The sequence below is a fragment of the Meriones unguiculatus genome, chromosome 8 (genome assembly GCF_030254825.1).
Source record: "Meriones unguiculatus strain TT.TT164.6M chromosome 8, Bangor_MerUng_6.1, whole genome shotgun sequence".
NCBI lineage: Eukaryota > Metazoa > Chordata > Mammalia > Rodentia > Muridae > Meriones > Meriones unguiculatus.
In genome coordinates, this window is record NC_083356.1 from 79,445,292 (window position 1) to 79,463,981 (window position 18,690).

The 18,690-nt window shown below is 42.2% G+C and overlaps 1 protein-coding gene and 1 pseudogene across 15 annotated transcripts in view; one reads left to right on the forward strand and one right to left on the reverse strand.

Annotated features, from left to right (window-relative positions):
• Dennd1a (DENN domain containing 1A) overlaps window positions 1–18,690 on the reverse strand; it is a 477,089-nt gene that overhangs the window by 109,510 nt on the left and 348,889 nt on the right. The window lies entirely within an intron of this gene.
• LOC110546496 (small ribosomal subunit protein uS5-like) lies at window positions 14,449–15,066 on the forward strand (annotated as a pseudogene).

An 18,690-nucleotide genomic window follows, 5' to 3' on the forward strand; every position in this document is an offset into this window, starting at 1 on the left:
CTCAGTTTTAGAGCCTGGAATTATTTCCATACTTCTCTGACAGCCCTAGAAACCTGCACTGGTCCAGGTACCTCACTTTCCTGCCATGTTGCCATTGTTCTGGAAGACACCCACTTTATTTTCCCTTTGCTTTGCTCATTCTCTGAGAGCTCCTCATAGTCAAGAGATAACAGCCTATCAATTCTGTGCTGCCAGTATTGGTGCTGACTGGTGGCCAGGCCAGCAGGGCAGAGCTTACTGATCACAACTGTGTACACATGGTACAGACAGAATCTCAATCAACAGAATGAAATATGGGATAGTCACAGTATGAGGTCAAATGGACAGAGGACTGAGGTCTACCAGCCAGAGAATAGAGGGGGAAAAGCTGTTTTGAGTACTGTTCCTGTAATTAGGAAGATGCCATTCTCGTGAGCAAGAGCCATATAGGATGGGCATAGCAAGGACTGTCATTTGTGTTTAAAAGTGAGACAGTGGAGGTTCAGGGAAAGAAAGCTGTGTGACAGAACACAGCAAAAGTGGGCCAGGGAGAGGAAACTCCAGCCTTGAACTCCATACCCAGAGCCTTCCCACCAGATGATGCCACTCTGAACAAATAGAAAAAGCGTAGCTTCATTGCTGCCAAGGTCAGAGTGAGAGGGTGGGGAGCGGATAATGAGATTTCCACTAAGATGAGATTCCTCAGAGTGGGCATTTTTAGAGGTGGGACATGTTATGTCAAAGGAGTAAGTTCCCTGGCACTAGGGTCTTACAGGATGTTGGCAAGCTCCAGGGAGGTGCCACAAGGGAGACTCAAAAACATCCTTGTGGGCTTGAGAACCTCAAATCGAAATGCTGTTTAGGACATGGCTGTCTCAGAATAGGCTCCTTCCTCTGGCTGTGGAAACCTTACTTATCCTGCCAGGCTCCATTCAACATCTTCCATTCCATCATAAAGCCTTCTCAGAGGCCATCTAATCATGGACCTCTCCACTATGACCCAATCACCATTTGTAGGGGGCTATTTAGTTAAGAGCCCAGGTAGCTAAGGCAGTGACATTGGGTTCATCTTTTGACCTTGGAAGGGGTCTGGAAGGGGAAACTATCTCACTATGCCAAGGTTGAGTACCTCCAACCCAGGCTAAAAAGGGTGAAGTGCTCTGCATTGATGACTGAGGAAGGATGAAGCCAGCTATCAGTGAACAACTCTCACAGCAGAACAGTCACCCTCAGGTCATGCCTGGTTCTAGTGCTGTCCTGAGTTCTTAAGAGCCTGAACACTGGAAAAGTCACCTCAAGTGCCCAACTCTTGGTTTCTTCTATTGAAAAACGTTGCTAATATTAATATTTGTGTGTGTCCAGTTACAGTTTGCTGTGAGTGCTACACTTGGCTTTGTGACCACCGGGGCACCAAGCCCATATCAGCTTGTAGCAGCGTGAGGCTGGAATGGGGGATGTCAGAACAAAGGACTGTAGCCTAGCCTGGTAGGGGGTGGGGGTTGAGGACTGGGGTCCACTGTCTCCTGGCTCTCCAAACAAAGCCCAGGAGTTATCAAGGCCTGGTGACTTGAGGTCTCTACTTTGCTTGTATGTGGAAGCAGTGTGCGGTCAATCACGCAGGAAACCAGAATCAGAGAGAAAAGCGACAAAGGGAGAGAGGGAGAAGAATATAGCAGATCCAGTAGGTCAAAGTGTTCCTGGAAAATAAAAGCTCCAAACAAGAAGCAGCAGAATGGCAAAAAGGCAAACAGACGATCAAAAGCAAGAGAACAAAATGCAGGCCAGGAAGTCAGTGCCAGAGAATTGATTAGTCAAACATATGAATCTCTCACGCTGAAGCAGAAATATCACAGCCCGGCGCCTCAGTGTGGAGCCCTCTCCTCATAATGGGAGACATGAAGAGGCCAGGGAATAAAGCAACTTTCATTTTTCCTCCATGAACACAGAGGGCCAGGCCCCATGAGGACCTCGCCTTGTGCTGGCTTCGAGGGGAAGCGTGGCCCCTAGCCACGGGGGTGGGGTGCGAGTGAATGGGCTGGCACTTGGCTCACTTCACTTGAAAGCTCAGAGGCTGCCACATACACCGATCTCAGGCAAGAACAGCATCCTGGGACTAGGATTCAAATGAGGAAAGGTGAGTGTCCTTCTCAGCATCGTGGGGACTCAAGTTCCTTGTCTTTTTTTTCAATGCTCCTTCCTTGCTACATGGCAACTGGCTAGTCCGGCAGTCAGCAGTGTGGGAGTATCACAGATCTCTCTCAATAGAGCAGGAACACGATGCTTTGCAGAAATGCCTAACAGCACTGTGTGGGGTGGCCCTGAAAGCTGTATACATGCTTGTTGGCAAGGGCCAGAGCTAGGACTTCTGAAACAGCAGGGAAGGCACGCTGGCTTATTTTGAAACACACCTGGTCTCCTGGACATGAAACATGAGTTTCCTAACTAATTTCTATGTGTTACAGTGAGCTGTAGAAATGTGGATCATCCTAAGTCATTAGGACTGAAATGCCACCTAAGACCCACTTGTCTCAGTGTCTGTGTGGAAGATGAGCTCTTTTGCTGACCTCACTCCCAGCCATCTCTCCCCTCTCCACAGGGAGATGGGCTTGGGCTGTGGAGTCAAGGATTCAACTTGGAAATTCAAACCCACCAACAACCCACCATGGTAAAAGGTACACTTCTATGTTCCCTGTACACTGTCTGTGTTACTAGGAAATTCAGGTAGAAAACACATTACTAAAGATGGCCACCAATGAGCATGTGAGGTAAGAGAGACTGGAGGTAACAAGAGTCTCAACAGACTCTGAAGTTGTGCTGGCGTTTTCTCAGGCAAGATTTCTCCCCCTCTCCTTGGTTGCTAAGGAGGCCAATAAGGGCTCACGGGCAGAGGGCAGCAGAGGTGGAGAGCTTCTGAATTTTATCTATCTCATTTCTGTTTTTACTGTTGTAGAAAACAGAACTCCAAAAGGTAAGGCAACTTGTTTCCAGTTCTTTGGAAGCAGTGCTTTGATTGGTGCTTGTTCTAGCTGGTACCAAAGTCAACATAAAGAGCACTCCCCTGGGCCCAGGTAGAAAAAGCTAGCTGGCTGCCTCACACACAGGATGCCCATGCCAGTGCATCTGGTTCACCTTGACTGGAAGGCAGAGCATAGTGGCAAAGCCTTGATTATACTGCTTACTATGGGGCCTGCTTAACATACATCTTAAGCGAGAACACAAAACCTTTCATCTTCAGTGCAGTGCTGCCCAACATCTTCCTCCAGAGGTGTTGGTTACCAGGTTAGTTCTAGAAAAACCTTTAAAAACAGAATTCTTATCTTCAGCCCTATAGTTACTGGGAAAGTTAAGCTATGTAAGCTGAGGGTTTGGTCTCTCTTTCTTTCTCTCCCCCCCCACCCCGTGTGTGTATGTATATGTGAGAGATCATGACAGCTTATGTTGGGGGCCTGTGGTGGGCTACATGTGTGGTACTTGATGACTCCTGAACACTGAAGGTCTGGCATCTGCAATCCCAATAATCGGTAAGCACAGCACACATGGCTCATAGAACTGGCTTGTGAATAGCACTTCTCAGGAAAAGGAACCCTAGCTCTTTAAGAAAGATCTGCCTCCAGAACTTGGCCTGGAAGTACACACAACAGCCCTAAGGCATCTAGGCTGCTGAGACAGTTATAATCAGCAGTTCCATCATCAACCTTGTAGTACACCACAGCTGGCTTGGATTCTTCAAAAATGCCAATGTCAAGAAAGGCTATGATAAAATAAAACAGGAGAGAAGAGGATTGGCTCCACCCTAAAGAAAACTAGGAAGATAACATAAGCTAATGTAACGTGTGATCCTTTCTAAGTTTATTTTCCTATCTCTTTCTACCTATTTACTATCTATCTATCTATCTATCTATCTATCTATCTATCTATCTATCTATCTATCTTGTGAGACAGGGTTTTACTATGTATGTCTGGCTGTCCTGGAACTCACTATGATGGCCTCAAAGTCACAAAAATATACCTACTTCTGTCTTCTAAGTGCTGGAATTAAGGATGTGTACCACCATGCCAAGCTTGAGCTCATATATATGTATATATAAAATAAATAAACATTAATATATTAATATATATTAAAAAAAGTTAGTTATGAAAGATACTTTGGAGTCCTCTTGAAGAACTGAATGTAGACTGTGCATTATTTACTTACATCAGACAATAGTTTATCAACAAAATATTTTTTGAGAGTGAAAATAGCCTTATGATTGTAGCAGAAAGTGTGCCCTGATTCTTAGGAGACTGGAATGCCTAGGAGTAAAAGTGTCATGATTCTTGCAAGATGCAGTCAACTGGTTAAATAAACAAACAAAAGAAAGAAAACAAAAGGAGTAGAATCTACACATTTAGGAAGACAATGCAAAACATTAGTTATCAAGGACTGCAAATGAAGAATAAATAGGTATTCAATGTCCATTGTTTTCAACTTTCCCGTAACTTTGAATTTTAAACAAATAAAGAAAAACATAAACATTAAAATTTTATTTTAAAGAGTTGTCTACTCATAACATATGAATAAAATAAAATATTTGGAATTGTCTTAATATCTGGAACGTTTGTATTTGAGGAAAAATGTCTGACTCTAAAAACAGTTTATTTGCTATAAATACTTGTAACAAAAAGGTGGGAAGTATATGAAAAACTTGGGTAAATAAGAATTTAAGGGGCTGGAGAGATGGTTAAGCAGTTAAGAGCACTGGCTGCTCCTCTGGAAGACACAGGTTCAATTCCCAGAACCCACATGGCAGCTCACAACTGTCATGTAACTCTATTTCTAGATGATCTGACACCCTCACACAGACATACATGTAGGGAAAACAACAATGAACATTAAAACAAATTTAAAACAGTAGGAAACAAAACAAGGAAATCAAGAGGTCAGTGAGTCAATGGACACAGGGCAATATTCATAGTAGAAAAACAGATACTTGCTTAACAGTATGAGAAAAAGTTGAATAAAAATAAAATTATATAAGGAGATTTAAAACAAAATTCTTTTGTTTTGCATATGTACATATGAGTAAGGAAACTACAACAAGGAAAATTTAAGTTTATATCAGGAAGGGAACAGGTAACCAAATTAAATAAAGAAATCATATAAAGTCACCACTGGTGACTGATTATGGATGTCTTAGGCATAAGAAAAACATGCACGATAATGATTCCATGAAAGAACAATAATGTATTGATCAGATAAATTTAATTACATAAGAAGGTATAAAATGATTTGGAAGAAAATATGCTAAACCTAATGCAGATTGCCTGGGGGTGGGGTTGGCCACTGAGTTATCTTTTTCCCTCTTTATGCTTTTCTGTCTTTCACAAATGTTTTACAATGAAAATATATTACTTTTATCATCAGAATAAAATCAACAATACACATTGTTATTTTTAGATGCTGTCTCAACTTGGCCTTTTGCATTGGTATACATTCTTATGATTGCTCCTGTCATCATGACAAGAAGAAAAACTTCACAAGGGACTGGGTAGTCCTGAGTGGCATTACAGTTTCACCTACGTGGGATGGGTTTTAACTAGCACAAAGGACCCTGTAAGTAGGAACATTCAAAGGCAATTAGTTGGTAACAATATTATAAATAGAAAAGGAGCCAAATAAATGTTTCCTGGATATCATTAATTTAGTTGTAAAATAGATTCAGAGTTACTCTGATAACCCCACATAAAGAAGGCACTCATTATAAAGACAGCCATGTGTTAAACAGGAAAATGTAGACTCAGAGATGGCTCTGCTGTACATAACCAAGATATTCCCACAGAGACAACAGTTCTCAAAATATCACCCTCAAAAACAAAAGCTGCAGCTAGGAAAACAATTCCAGCACAATGCTAACAGAGTCGATTCTGCCTACTCATCCCCACATCCAGAATCCAGCTCCTCTCTGGATCTGGCTCTGTTCACAGCCCAGTGCAGTCCCCTTCTGAGAAAAGTGGCCATGATGATGCTTCACAGGAACAATGAGTGCCCAGGACCCATAGAGAATACAGAGAAGAGGCCATGGCAATGCCCTGTGGACCTTCTCTCCAAATAAGCCTGCTGACTTGCTTTCAAGAACAAAACATGCCTGCCTGCTGCCTTCACTCCTGTCTGTTTCCCTGGAGTGGAAGCTCCTGGGGGACTTGGGATCACCTTACCTAACACTCAAGCCTGTCTCTAAGAGAATCCTTGTTTTGCTCTTACACCCCCAGCCTCCCCTTCAAGGACAAATGCTCCAGTCTAACTTCCCAGGCCAGCTCCAGTGGTCTCATCTCTGAGACCATTGCCAGTGACTGCTTAGGGTGTGGTCATGTGACTCAAAGGCAGTCAGCGACATAGGAGACTGCCACCAGGAGAGCTGCTAGGAAGACAACAAGGTCATGTTGCCACTGGAAATAGTGAGACTGTGAAGCTTGTGGCATGGCCTCCTTGAGTCCTAGTAGTATGGCTGAAAGCGGATTGGAACACCAGGGGACAGAATGGGGCTCTTGATGCCACCAGCAAGGTGTTGACAATTAGTCAAGAACTGATTTGATGACCACCACTGGCTATGTCAAGACAGCTCACAGCACTGCAGCAGAAACCTCCACACATTACTCTGTCTCTGTCATTCAATAAAACCAGTCTGAATCAATGACTCCGAGTGGTTAATGTAGACTATTAAGAATTAAAATAATGACCTTGCTGCTAGTGTTCTCATTTTGATGAGAACAGGCCATAAATTTGTTCACCTTCTACCCTTTATTATTCAAACTGCATTAAAATAAAAAGCAGAAAATAAGAGAAAGAAAAAAAAATCAAATGTGATTTTCCTACTCTAGTGCAGGTCAAGCCTTCCCTTCCCCCTGGGACAGCCAACAGAGATAGAGGCCCTGCTGCCTACATGCCACTCTGGAAAATGTATTGTAGGCTCAAATTGATTTTACAAATATCCCTGGAATAAGAAGAAGACACTTACATTGGCTACCAGACTTCCTGGAATTGACAGGTAAGTTTTCAAATGCATATGGAATACTCACTTTCAAGTAAGCCCATGGAAAACAGCTGTGTGGTAAGATGGCTTTAGAATCTAACTTGGCTCTCACCCCTGGCTCTGATAACCATACTATAATCATCGTGGGCTGCAATGAAACACCTAGTTTAAAAAAGATCAACAGAGGGCCACATGGTTCTTTGGTGCTTAAATTTCCCTCCAAGAGGCTCCTTGGCTGGGTGTGGTGATACCCATTTAAGAAACTGAGGCAGGGGAATCACTGTTTGAGGTTAGCCTGGTACAAAAGTGAGGCCTTATCTCAAACAAAAACAAAAGAAATAAACAGAAACAAGGAATGTTCCTCTGTACCACCCAAACCTGGCCTCTTTCCTGGGAGACAGCGTGTCGATAGAAAGGGCACAGGCTTAGGATCCGTCAGGCTATTGGCTCAACTCAGCTTTACATGCACAGGCTACAAAGGTTCACACTACATATCTGTGTTTCAGTTTCCTCACTGCTCATGGTTCCTAACTATTGGCTCCCTTATCTTCCCCCCATGAACAATGTACTGGTGGACTAAGTGGCTCATGGGAAATATCCACTTCAGTGCCTGACATGCAGGAAGGCACCAAAGCTACCAGTGTCCCCTCCCCAAAGCCGGCTCTCCCCGGTCTTGTTGAAGTTAAAGCCAGAAGTTCTTACTGCACAATGCACAGGGCCCTCATGGCAGGAGGCTACAATAGTGGTACAGCTGGATTTAAAAAGATGATGAAATTATCCAACAATGACAAATACATATAATAAACCTATCCCATGAGTGTTTTATTTGGTTTCATGGCCCTGCTGAGCCCACATCCTGCTACCCCCTTAAACCCTGGGGGTCTGCATGGCTTCTCACACAGGGAAAATTGGTGGTGCCCCCTCTTCTACCCAGGCTTACTTCTTGTGCCCTCTGCCCAAGGATGGCAATGTCACAAGGGCAAGGGAGCTGCACAATGCCCAGAGATTTATGGAAATACACATGAGAAAGAAGGAGCACTGTGTGGAGTGTGTCGTGTGGGCAGGCCTGGTGCATGGGAGCAATTAGAGCCAGTTTGCAACAACTCAGTGCTGCTCTATTCAATTGCTTAAAGAATCGCCATGGCAACAGCAGCCACACATAGTAAAGTGGCAGCAAGATGGAGCAAACACTTGAAAAAGACTCTCTCGTTATCCCTCCTCCCTTCCCCAAAACGAATGAAAAGCCATTTTGCTTCTCTGAAATGGCCTTCCAATCAATGTCCACACTTCATACCAAAGTGGGTGACCAATGCCCATCTTCATTTTGTCTTCTTGATTTTATTTTTTTTAATTATTTTTTGTATTAATGATGATAACAACAGCCTGACTACCTTTTAATGAGCTCCTACTATGTCCCGGGCCCTGGGCTGGTGAAAATACCTTTTAATGATCATCAGCTGACATGTAGTGAGTGTGCACTGTGTCTGCACTGGGGACACTCAAAGTCCTGGACACTATCCCTGAAGTCTAGAGGAATGGAGCCACAGCAAAACTGCTTGAGGGGAGAGTTTTGGAGCTCAGCCTTAAATGAGCACCCCATGAGCCAACTATGTGCTAGGGACACAGATGTTTAGGAAGCTCTTTCCCTCAGAAAGTTCATTAGCGGAGGAGAACACTAAGGTAGGATGTCCATGTCACCCTGGTTCAGAAACCTGTAGTGTTTACTATGCTGTAGCTTCTGACAGATGGGCTGCAGTTTAGGTGTGTAGCTTGTTCCTGGAACAGGACAGTTGAAGCCAAAAGCTCCTTTGTAATCATAAAATTAGCCATGAAAAGGACCAGTGAAAACTCGAGTAGCTGTTGCTGAAGAGATCTGAGCAAAGGGCTCTGCTCCCTTCTTCCCCTTGACCAGGAAACTTGATCTCTAGGGAATGGCTGTAATGTATTCACTGGGAAGCAATGCAAGGTGTAAGACATGTGGTGGGGGACCACTCAGGTGAGCTTCATAGAACTGACATCAATGTGAATAGTGACTCATCTCTCAGGCTAGAGTTCTTCTGAGGTGGCCACAGTTGAGTCATGGGACTCCATGAGTGAGGAAACTCTAGCAGCTAGCTCTTCATGCTTGAGGAAGCAACAAGATAAAGGTGGTGACTAGAAGATGCAGTAAGGAAAAAAAAAAAAAAGAATGAGGGCTCCAGTGACATTATGAGGACAGAATCATGCAGACAAAAGGAGCTACCTTGGCACTGAGTGACTGGCCTCTTAACGACTGCCCTCTGGAACACTGCTCCTTCCTGACTCCTGCCTGAAAAAGGCTGCTCATGCTTGCCTTGTCATGGGGCTCTGAGATAGCTGCACGCAGTAGGCATTCACCGACTAGTGTTTGGATAAATGGACAAACCCCTCAAAAATATGCTTGAGTGACAAAGAAAGGAACCCAAATCTTTCAGTTTTTCCTCTGAGCTTGATGGTCTGGCTTGCTGTAGAGATAAAGCCAGTGTGCATTTAGAGATAAAGGTTGAAGGCCAAATGCCATTTTAGGTCCACAAAAAAATATAAACAAGCAATGGGACTAAGGTGTAAGGCAATATGCAGCAGAAAATAGAGGCTAGACATGCCCTGTCTTCAAATGTTTGGAGGTCACCAATCACATATTAATAACACACCACTTGCCAGATAAGACACATTAAGTGTAGTTTCCAATGGATGGACAGTCAGCCTTCTGATAGAGGAATGGACGACCCTTCTATCCTGCTTCTACAAGAAATACCTCAGACTGATGGAGGGCAGCCAGGATTGGCTGTGATGGTTGTCAGCAAGTGCCATGGAAACTGGGGAACACAACCTAACGTGTGCCTCTAACTTAGCTACCTTGTAAGAGAAAGGTGGTGATTTCAGCCTCAAGTTTCCCAGAGAGAACAGTCCTGTAATCAGAATTGGAAAAAAGATTGACAACCAACAGTACCACAAAGCTCCTATTGCTTGGCTTCTCATAGACATTAGTTTACAGAGAGGAAATGTTATTTCTTTGTCTCAGAGATAATAAACCCGATGCTCAAAAGGGATGTGTGTTTCTAGGCTACACTTTCCTGAACAGCAGAGCCAGGATCTGAGGCCAGGCAAGCCTTCCACACACCCACATGTATCTCTCAGAGTGGTGGTAAGGGTACCTAGGTGGTGGGGCAACCTTCAGAAAGAGCTGTGTGGTTGTGTAGTGCTCACTGCAAGGGAAAATTCACTTGTAGCATGGCAGAGGCCACCTCCCAGTGTCCTCTGGAGGGTATCTGTGGAAGCCATGCCACCATAAAATGCCTCAAGAGAACACACTATCAGAGCTGCAATCACTAATTTACATGAAAAAGTAACAGATACATATCAGTAGCCAAGGCATCTTCAGCAGGACTCCTCTCTATCTGGTCTTCAATTCTTACCAATTCAATGAACATTGACTACAGGAGCAACAGGGCAAAAGGGTTTAAGAACATGTGTCAAACATAGGCTAAAACAAGGCAGGCTGGACACCATATCCTTTTAATCGACAGGGAGAATCTAAGCATTAGGGCCAAAGAAGACTATAAGAATTCCAGGTTCATCCTGCTGGTGTTACTACCATTCTTTGACCCTTGTCCATCTCTGCCCCAACCGTTACCATTACCCAACACATGCATGCATTCTCTTCCCTACCTGGATATCACAGAGAAAACGGAAGCTATTGTATTAAAATTCCCTCCTGTGCCACTGTTTTACCTAGATGGCCCTCTCTGTTGGCCTCCTTCACCACTGACACTTTTTTAATCTTTAATTTGTGTGTTTGTGTCTGTCTGCATGCATGAGCACATGCATGTGGACATCTGTATGGTACTCGTGTGGAGGTCAGAGGACAACCTTGGGTTTGGTCCTCAGATACTTTTTACTTTTTTGCTTGAGACACAGTTTCTTACTGACTTGGAACCTTACCATGTAGTTTGGGCTAACTGGTTTATGAACTCCCAAGGGTCTCTCTCTCTGTCTCCCATTTCACCATTGCTGGAATTTTTTTGTGTGCCACACCTAGTGTTTTTTTTTTTTTTTAAGTAATTTATTATTTATTTTTATTTTATGCACACTGGTGTTCTGCCTCCATGTATGTTTGTGTGAGGGTGTCAGATGCCTTGGAATTGGAATTACAGACAGTTGTAAGTTGCCCTGTGATGATGGGAATTGAATTTATGTCCTTTGGAAGAACGGCCAGTGCTCTTAACTGCTGAGCTATTTCTCTAGGCCCTGTACCCAGTTTTTTATGTGGGTTCTGGAGATCTGAACTCCAGTCCTCATGGCTTTTAAGGCAGATTTACCGACTAAGCTATTTTTCCAGTCCCAATTGTTGCTTAAGTATTCTCACCCACAGGCTAAGGTGTTCTCCTGGTTTTCTTCTCACTTCTCTGGACATAGCTTGCTGGCTTTCTTGCTAATTCCTCTTTGCTAGTCCTCTGTGTACTTTTCCTTCTTGCTTTATACACTTTGTCTGGTTGATTAGCATCCAGATGTTAGACACTTCTTAAATCTAAGAATACACGCTCGAAGTTTTCAAAGTGAAAGCTCTTTATTTCTAACTGACAAGTCACACTCAACATGAGTAAAGTTGATGTCGTTTCCTTCAAAGTGGCTTTTCCTTCTTCACCTGTGTGGATGGAAAAGCCCCACCCAGTCATTGGGGTTGGCCTTGCTTTGTTTTTCTCACATGCTTCACTATTACCAGTCCTTGACCCTGTAGCTGACATGCTCGGACCTGGGATGGACAGCCACTGTGTGAGATGTCAGCTCCTCTTCTGTAATTCCAAGGCTGCTGCCATAGGTATTGAAAGAGAAGACCTGTGAAAACACCTGCCACTCTCCCAGGTGCATAATAGGCATGGGAAATGCTTCAGAATTGAGTGGAACTATCTAATTATTCAGAAAGAACATTCTAAAGAGCATAAGCACAGTGCTGGCTAACAGGACACATGGCTGCACTCCACCTGCAATGATGAAAGGGAGTGTAAGGCAGGAGTCACGAACTCAATATCAAAGCCATTCCCTGTCAAGAAGAGGATTCCGCCAAAGACGTTAAATTAGGGAACTAAGTTTCCAGTGTTATTCTCATTATGTTCCTAACAAGGGGCCAAGATGATGGAACCATTCTTTTCTTGGGCAGCCTCTTTAGTTCACTGTTCTTCAGGAAAACTAATATTGTTTATTTTCCTGAGGATGCATGGCAGAAGTAGATAAAAAAGAAATAGCTGCCCTACATTTATGGATGCAACAACAACAACAAAATTTCCTACAGCTTCCCAAGCAAGCAGAGCCCCCTAGAACTTACAAGTCATCTTCAACTACTTCCTGACTCTGCCTCTGTCACTCCACTCTCAAATTTTCTTCCTTGATGGATTCTGCCTCTTTGTTGTTATTGAGATAGGGTCTTGCTATGTGGTCCAGGCTGACCTGGACTCAAAGTCCTCCTTTCTCGGTGTTTGCAGTTATAGGCACCCACCATCTTATGGGTAAGGCCTGTCTTTCCAGCCTGTTTTCAGCCTAGTCTTTTTGCTTCACTTTCATCATGTCACCGATTCATCCCAGGGCTTGTGAACAGTTTTCTTCTTGTTGGCCTCTGTCTTAGACTCATCTCATTCCAGATATCTTCCATGACATTCTCAAGATAAGAATGTTCTCTGATTTAACTCCTAAAGTGGCTCCAAGCATGGGAGGGATTCTTGCTATTATCTTTCAGAAACACAGAATACTCACAGCCCAGTACAACACACTGGGCTTTAAAAAGGGACCTTTCGCTGCTCAGAAAACTCCTTTTTGAATCCCATTTCAACTGACCATTTCCTCCTCTGGGAAGCTGCCCTTGACCTGGTCACATAAAACAATCTTATCTTTCTCTGCTCCAGTCTTTTAGGCAGCACTTCCAGTGCAGTCCCTCTAACAGCACACTACAATTGTATGTATATTTGCTTTCCTTTTGAGCCCATGCATTTTGTTGTCAAATAACAGGTGATCAGTACTTCCAAATCAACATTGATATAGCAATGTATATGTTATTCTCATCTTTGGCTCTAATGGCCAAGCAAGGTAGTATAAGACAAAGTCCATATATACTATTTAGGATTTAAAAAACAAAACAAAACAAAACAAAACTATGAGGGACACCTTGCACAAGAGCAGTCTGTGAGCATGGACCCTTCTTCTCACTACAGTGCTAACTGAGAAATGGCACTCTGTGGGTGCTTAACAGATATTGAATAATAACAATGGACTTTTTATATTTATAGAATATCACTGTAAGCATCTCATCACTTCTCTCTTGCTGAAAAATTCTAAGTTTAACAACATCTGCTAGATAAAACTAAACCAAAATTCTGCTACTAGAGATAAGTGTCACACAAACAAAATTTTGTAAATAGTCTATTTCCAAAGAATAGGAAAGATGAAAATTTTGTACATAATGAAAACAAAAACAAAAAACCAAAAAAACACAAAAAACAAAACAAAACCAAACCAAAAACTGAAGTCTTCCTTCTTAGAAACAACAGAATGAAAATGGCTGAATATAGCTCCCGACACTTCTCAGGTCTCCTAGCACATGGCATATTCAGTCTAGGGCTGAAGTCACATTCATCCTCCCAATTACATCCACCTGCATGACAGGAGAGTGTTGTGGTCTGAAGCAAGTTCATTGTTCTAGGGTTTTAATTTTGGCGTTAGACTCATGAATTGACAAAAGACAAATCCAAGTCATGAATAAGCAGGCATGGACTCGAGTTCAGAGTATTCTTCTTACTAACTTGTAACTAGGGCCACCACACATCTGCCACGGCACACCCGTGCACTTGCGCCCACCTACGCCATGTAAATGTTTAAAAAGATAACAGTTGAAAACATGAACGACAAATTGTAAAATGCTTACTTGTCTATGTAGGAGTTTCTAGGATCAGAAGATCCACCACCACCTCTCTGACACACACACACACACACACACACACACACACACACACACACACACAATGCAGTAGACGAAGAGCTATAGTTAGTATTTGAGGAAAATAATGCCCAAGAATATTCCAGAATTTAAAAAGTTATAAGTAACTAGGACTTAAAAGGCATTAAATACCAAGTAAGATAAAAATGCTTTCATATATCATTGAAAACTGTAGCAATCAAGTAAGAAAGAAAATCTTATAGAAAAGTTAAGCTTTTATAAAATGACAAATGGGTGGATAACAAACTGTTCATTAATAAAAACATGAAAGAAAATAAGACCTTAAAGTGTAAAAGAAAACAATTGGTAATATATAATTTCATACCTAGATATACTATCTTCTATGCACAAGAATTTCAGACATAGGAAGACCAAAAGAGTTTGCAGATCTTCCAGAAAGAAATAGTAAGAAGTGCTCTTCTTTTTCTTCTTTGAGAAAACACCAACTGGCGGATTATGCCCATTAAGGAATCTGAAATTGTTGACTTTTTCCTGGGTGCATCCCTATAGGATGAGGTTCAAAACATCATGCCAGCGCAGAGGCAGACACGGGCTGGCCGGCAGCCCAGGTTCAAGGCTTTTGATGCTAATGGGGACTACAATGGTCACATTGGTCTTGGTGTTAAGTGCTCCACGGAGATAGCCACAGCCATTCGAGGGGCCATCATCTTGGCCAAGCTTTCTATCATCCCTGTGAGGAGAGGCTACTGGGGAAACAAGATTGGTAAGCCCCACACTGTTCCGTGCAAGGTGACAGGCCACTGTGGCTCTGTTTTGGTGTATCTCATCCCTGTTCCCAGAGGCACTACCATTGTCTCTGCTCCTGTGCTCAAGAAGCCACTCATGATGGCTGGTATTGATGACTGCTGTACATCAGCCAGGGGCTGCACTGCCACCCTGGGCAACTTTGCCAAGGCCACCTTTGATGCCATCTCCAAGATCTACAGCTATCTGATCCCTGACCTCTGGAAAGAGACTGTGTTCACCAAGTCTCCTTATCAGGAATTCACTGATCATCTTGTGAAAATCCATACCAGAGTGTCTGTTCAGGCTCCAGCTGTGGCTACCACATAAGGGTTTTTGTTTTGTTTTGTTTTTACTAGGAAAATAGAGTAAATTAAATCTGTTAAAAATAAAAAGAAACAGTAAAAAGTAATTTTACAAGAAAAGAAAAAAAACCCACAGGGAAATAATAGTGAGACAGAGGTTGATCAATTATAAAATAACCGATGAACTACTGTCACTATTTTTTTAAGTGAAATTATAGTAACAGTAAGGTTAGTACATAGGGTTATACAATGATTTTAATATGTTAAAGTCTTTGCATTAATCAATAAGACATTAAAAATAGTGAATATATATGATTTTCATACTTTTTTTTTTTAGTGTTCTGTGATATTCCAGTCTTAAAAAAAAATACACTTTCTAAAAAGTTTTTGTATTGGGTCAAAATGTGTCTTTCTCCCATTTTATAGATATAATGTACTGTAACATTTATAAACAGCTTGCATTTGAATTATTTCTCTTTCCTTTATTTTCCTTCCTCATTTGAATTCTGATTTTTAAGAAAACTTCTCTGATATAATTATGGATTTACAGAAAAGTTGCAAGAATAGAAGGAAAAATTATCCTTCACCTTTCACCCAGATTGCTATGCTCTGTGGCACAACACAAACCTTCATCATTGCCCTGTCAGAAATAGAATAGAACACTATAAAAACAGTAGCACATTTTTTTTTTTTTTTGGTCACATAACTGGGTAAGAAATATAAGCATTACAGGAATATGCCACTTTCCTCTGAAGACTTGGTTTGGCCTATGGAGCTGGTTAGCAGAAATGGTATAGCTTCTAAATTTGTCATGCAATGATGAAAGGGGGAAATAAAACTAACTCTGGGCTGGTGAGATAGCTCCGTGAGTAAAGGTGCTTGCCAGCAAGCTTGGCCAGCAGAGCTCAATCCCTGGTCCCACAGGGTGAAACTACAAGTTGTCCTCAGTCTTCTACATACATGCTGTGCACAGCCCTCAAATAAACAAATGTAAGCAAATAAAGCCTGAAGAGTAGGAGGCAGACATGATGGGTATATCTACCAACGCATGGTGAATGGCATTAACTGGCAAATATTCTGAGGCCATGTGTGTGTTTTCATGAATGAAATTCTGTATATTCTAATAAACCAAGTCAAATGAAATTCATGTAATATACAATTTATTCTCTGACACTGATTCTACTCGAACAATCTCATGTCATCAAGACAAGTGTTACAGTAAGTTGATGTATTTTCTAAAGTCAAGAATGTTCCCTTACATAACTGGAGTGCAAAGATCAAAAGCAGGAAATCATCATAAGATAAAAATCTTATCTCAGATCTGATTTGATTCAGAATTCACCAATTGTCCCCAAATGTCTTCTTACACCAAAGAAAATCCTGGCTCCCACATTCCATTCAGTCATCCTGCCTCTCCCGTGTGCTTTAATCTGGAATAGCTCTTAAGCTTTCCTTTGTGTGAGACATTAACCTTTTGAAGAGTACAGGCTGGCTATCTGGTAGAATATCCCTCACTTCAGGTCAAACCTTCTGCTTGTCCCTCAAGCTGTCACTGTTGCTAAAGTACCATTAATGACTGAAACCCTCCTGAATGTGATTCAAGAGTGGAAATAGGTCCTCTGTCTTTTATCATTGTACCCTTTGAAAAATCAAGTGAAATCTACATTGGGAAATCTAGAAAATGGAAGTTACCTAACTGCCCTGAAAAAGTTGCTACTTTTATGAGAATGAGAAACTACAAGGTATCAGAAAACTCATCCACCATAGAAAGAAATTGGCCTAACGTACCCCTCCACATCATAAGACCTATATACTCCCCAGCCATCTTTAGAGGTCTGGCCATATCTTCTAAGAACTTCAATGTATATTAATCAATAGAAAAAGGAGCTAGGAAGACTGCAGCCTAGGGCACAGCATGCATCAAAGATGTTGCGTCTTAGACGTAGATAAATAATGCAGAACATCAGCTTCCCACACTCAGAAAAAGCAATCGTGTGCACAAGCACAACTAGGATGCCTCATGGTGGAGACTCAGAGTTACAAGTTAATGTGTGAATGAACCATCACATTTGGCTTCCTTAGTCTCTGTGGCAATGCAGAATTGTTTCACCTGCAAAAAGGAAAAGCAACAACCTCTCCCTAGGGTGATGCTGCCAGGCCTCATGTGTACTCAACTCTACCCTGACCTGGAAAATATTTTTTATGGAACCAAGTCCCAGGTCCAAATTGTAATTCTTCCACACATTGTTGTTGGCTGTCAAGAGCCTAGCTCTGTGCCCAATACACCTCAGGGATGCAAGATAAGTTTCAGAAATATTTAAAAAACGCTTTTATTCATTGTAGTGATTTCTTTTCCTACCTAAATTTTATTCTGATTAACACAAAAATGGTGAAATGGGTTTGGTGGCTCACTGTAATCCTAGTATTCAAAGAAGCAAGGGCAGGGAGACTGCCAGGAGTTCAAAGACAGATTGGTTACTAAGTGAGCTCTAGGCTAGACTGAGATACATACAGTTCAAGACATTTCATAAAACAGGCATAAGTTAACAACCAACACCCTTTAACAAACAAAGAGCGAGAAAGACAATAAATGCACACCATACCAGGGCTGTGGAGCTTACAGGAACATTCCAGGAACATTTGGTATTCTGAGATTTAGAGCACCACAGAAAGAGGTGAAACGGCACTGGGTTTGGCTTCCTAAGGCTCCAGGGATGACCTGCTATCAGCTGCACTATCTGTGAGTTCAGCAAGATGGACCTCCTAGAGAGGAGGGGGTGCAGGCTTGTGATGACTTGTGTGTGTGTGTGCCTGTCTTATGGGGCATCCCAAGGAGTGAGGAGGACTCCCCCAATTATGGAGGTACCAGAATAGAGTATTTGATACTGCGCCACAGAGGTACTATCTCATTACCCTACAAATGTTCAAAGCTGAAGGGGGCAATCTGCTGGTCCTAAAGAGGCCAGCAATTCTTTCTTCTTTGAAAGATCCTTCTAGTAAGGGGCAGGGGCTAAGAGTAATCATTCAGAACAGTAAAGAATATTAACTTATAATCAAGCTAAGCCACCCCACCATGTCTACAACCACCTAAGGAATCCTAAAACTCAACATATTAAGGTCAACATTTTGGCATCCTTGTGAAGCCCGATGTGGCTGAAATTGGAGAGTAGTGGAAGCTGATCTAAGTTTTAAGCATAATATTACAAAAGACACAATATGAAAATTAATGTCTCAGCTATTTTGTAGTGTCATTCAGTTTGACCTAATTTATCATGGAAATTATATGTATTGATGAGAGACTATATGTAACGAAGTTATGTGGCATAACATAACTTATGTAGCATAGGATAGCATAACATAACATAACATAACATAACATGTGAACTTTGTATCTAAAAAAACAGACTTCCCATCTCCTTACAGTGTCTTGATGCTCCTCCTCCTGCATCCCACCAACTCCTTGTTTCTAGATTCTATTTTTATTCATGTATCTGTATATGCATTTTATATCTGTGTGGGGGCATGGATGCATGTGGAGGCCAGAAGAAGGCATCAGCTCTCCTAGATAGAGTTACAGGTGGTTGTGAACTGTCTGACATGGATGCTGGGAGCCAGACTCAGGTCCTCCACAGAGTAGCAAGAGCTCTTA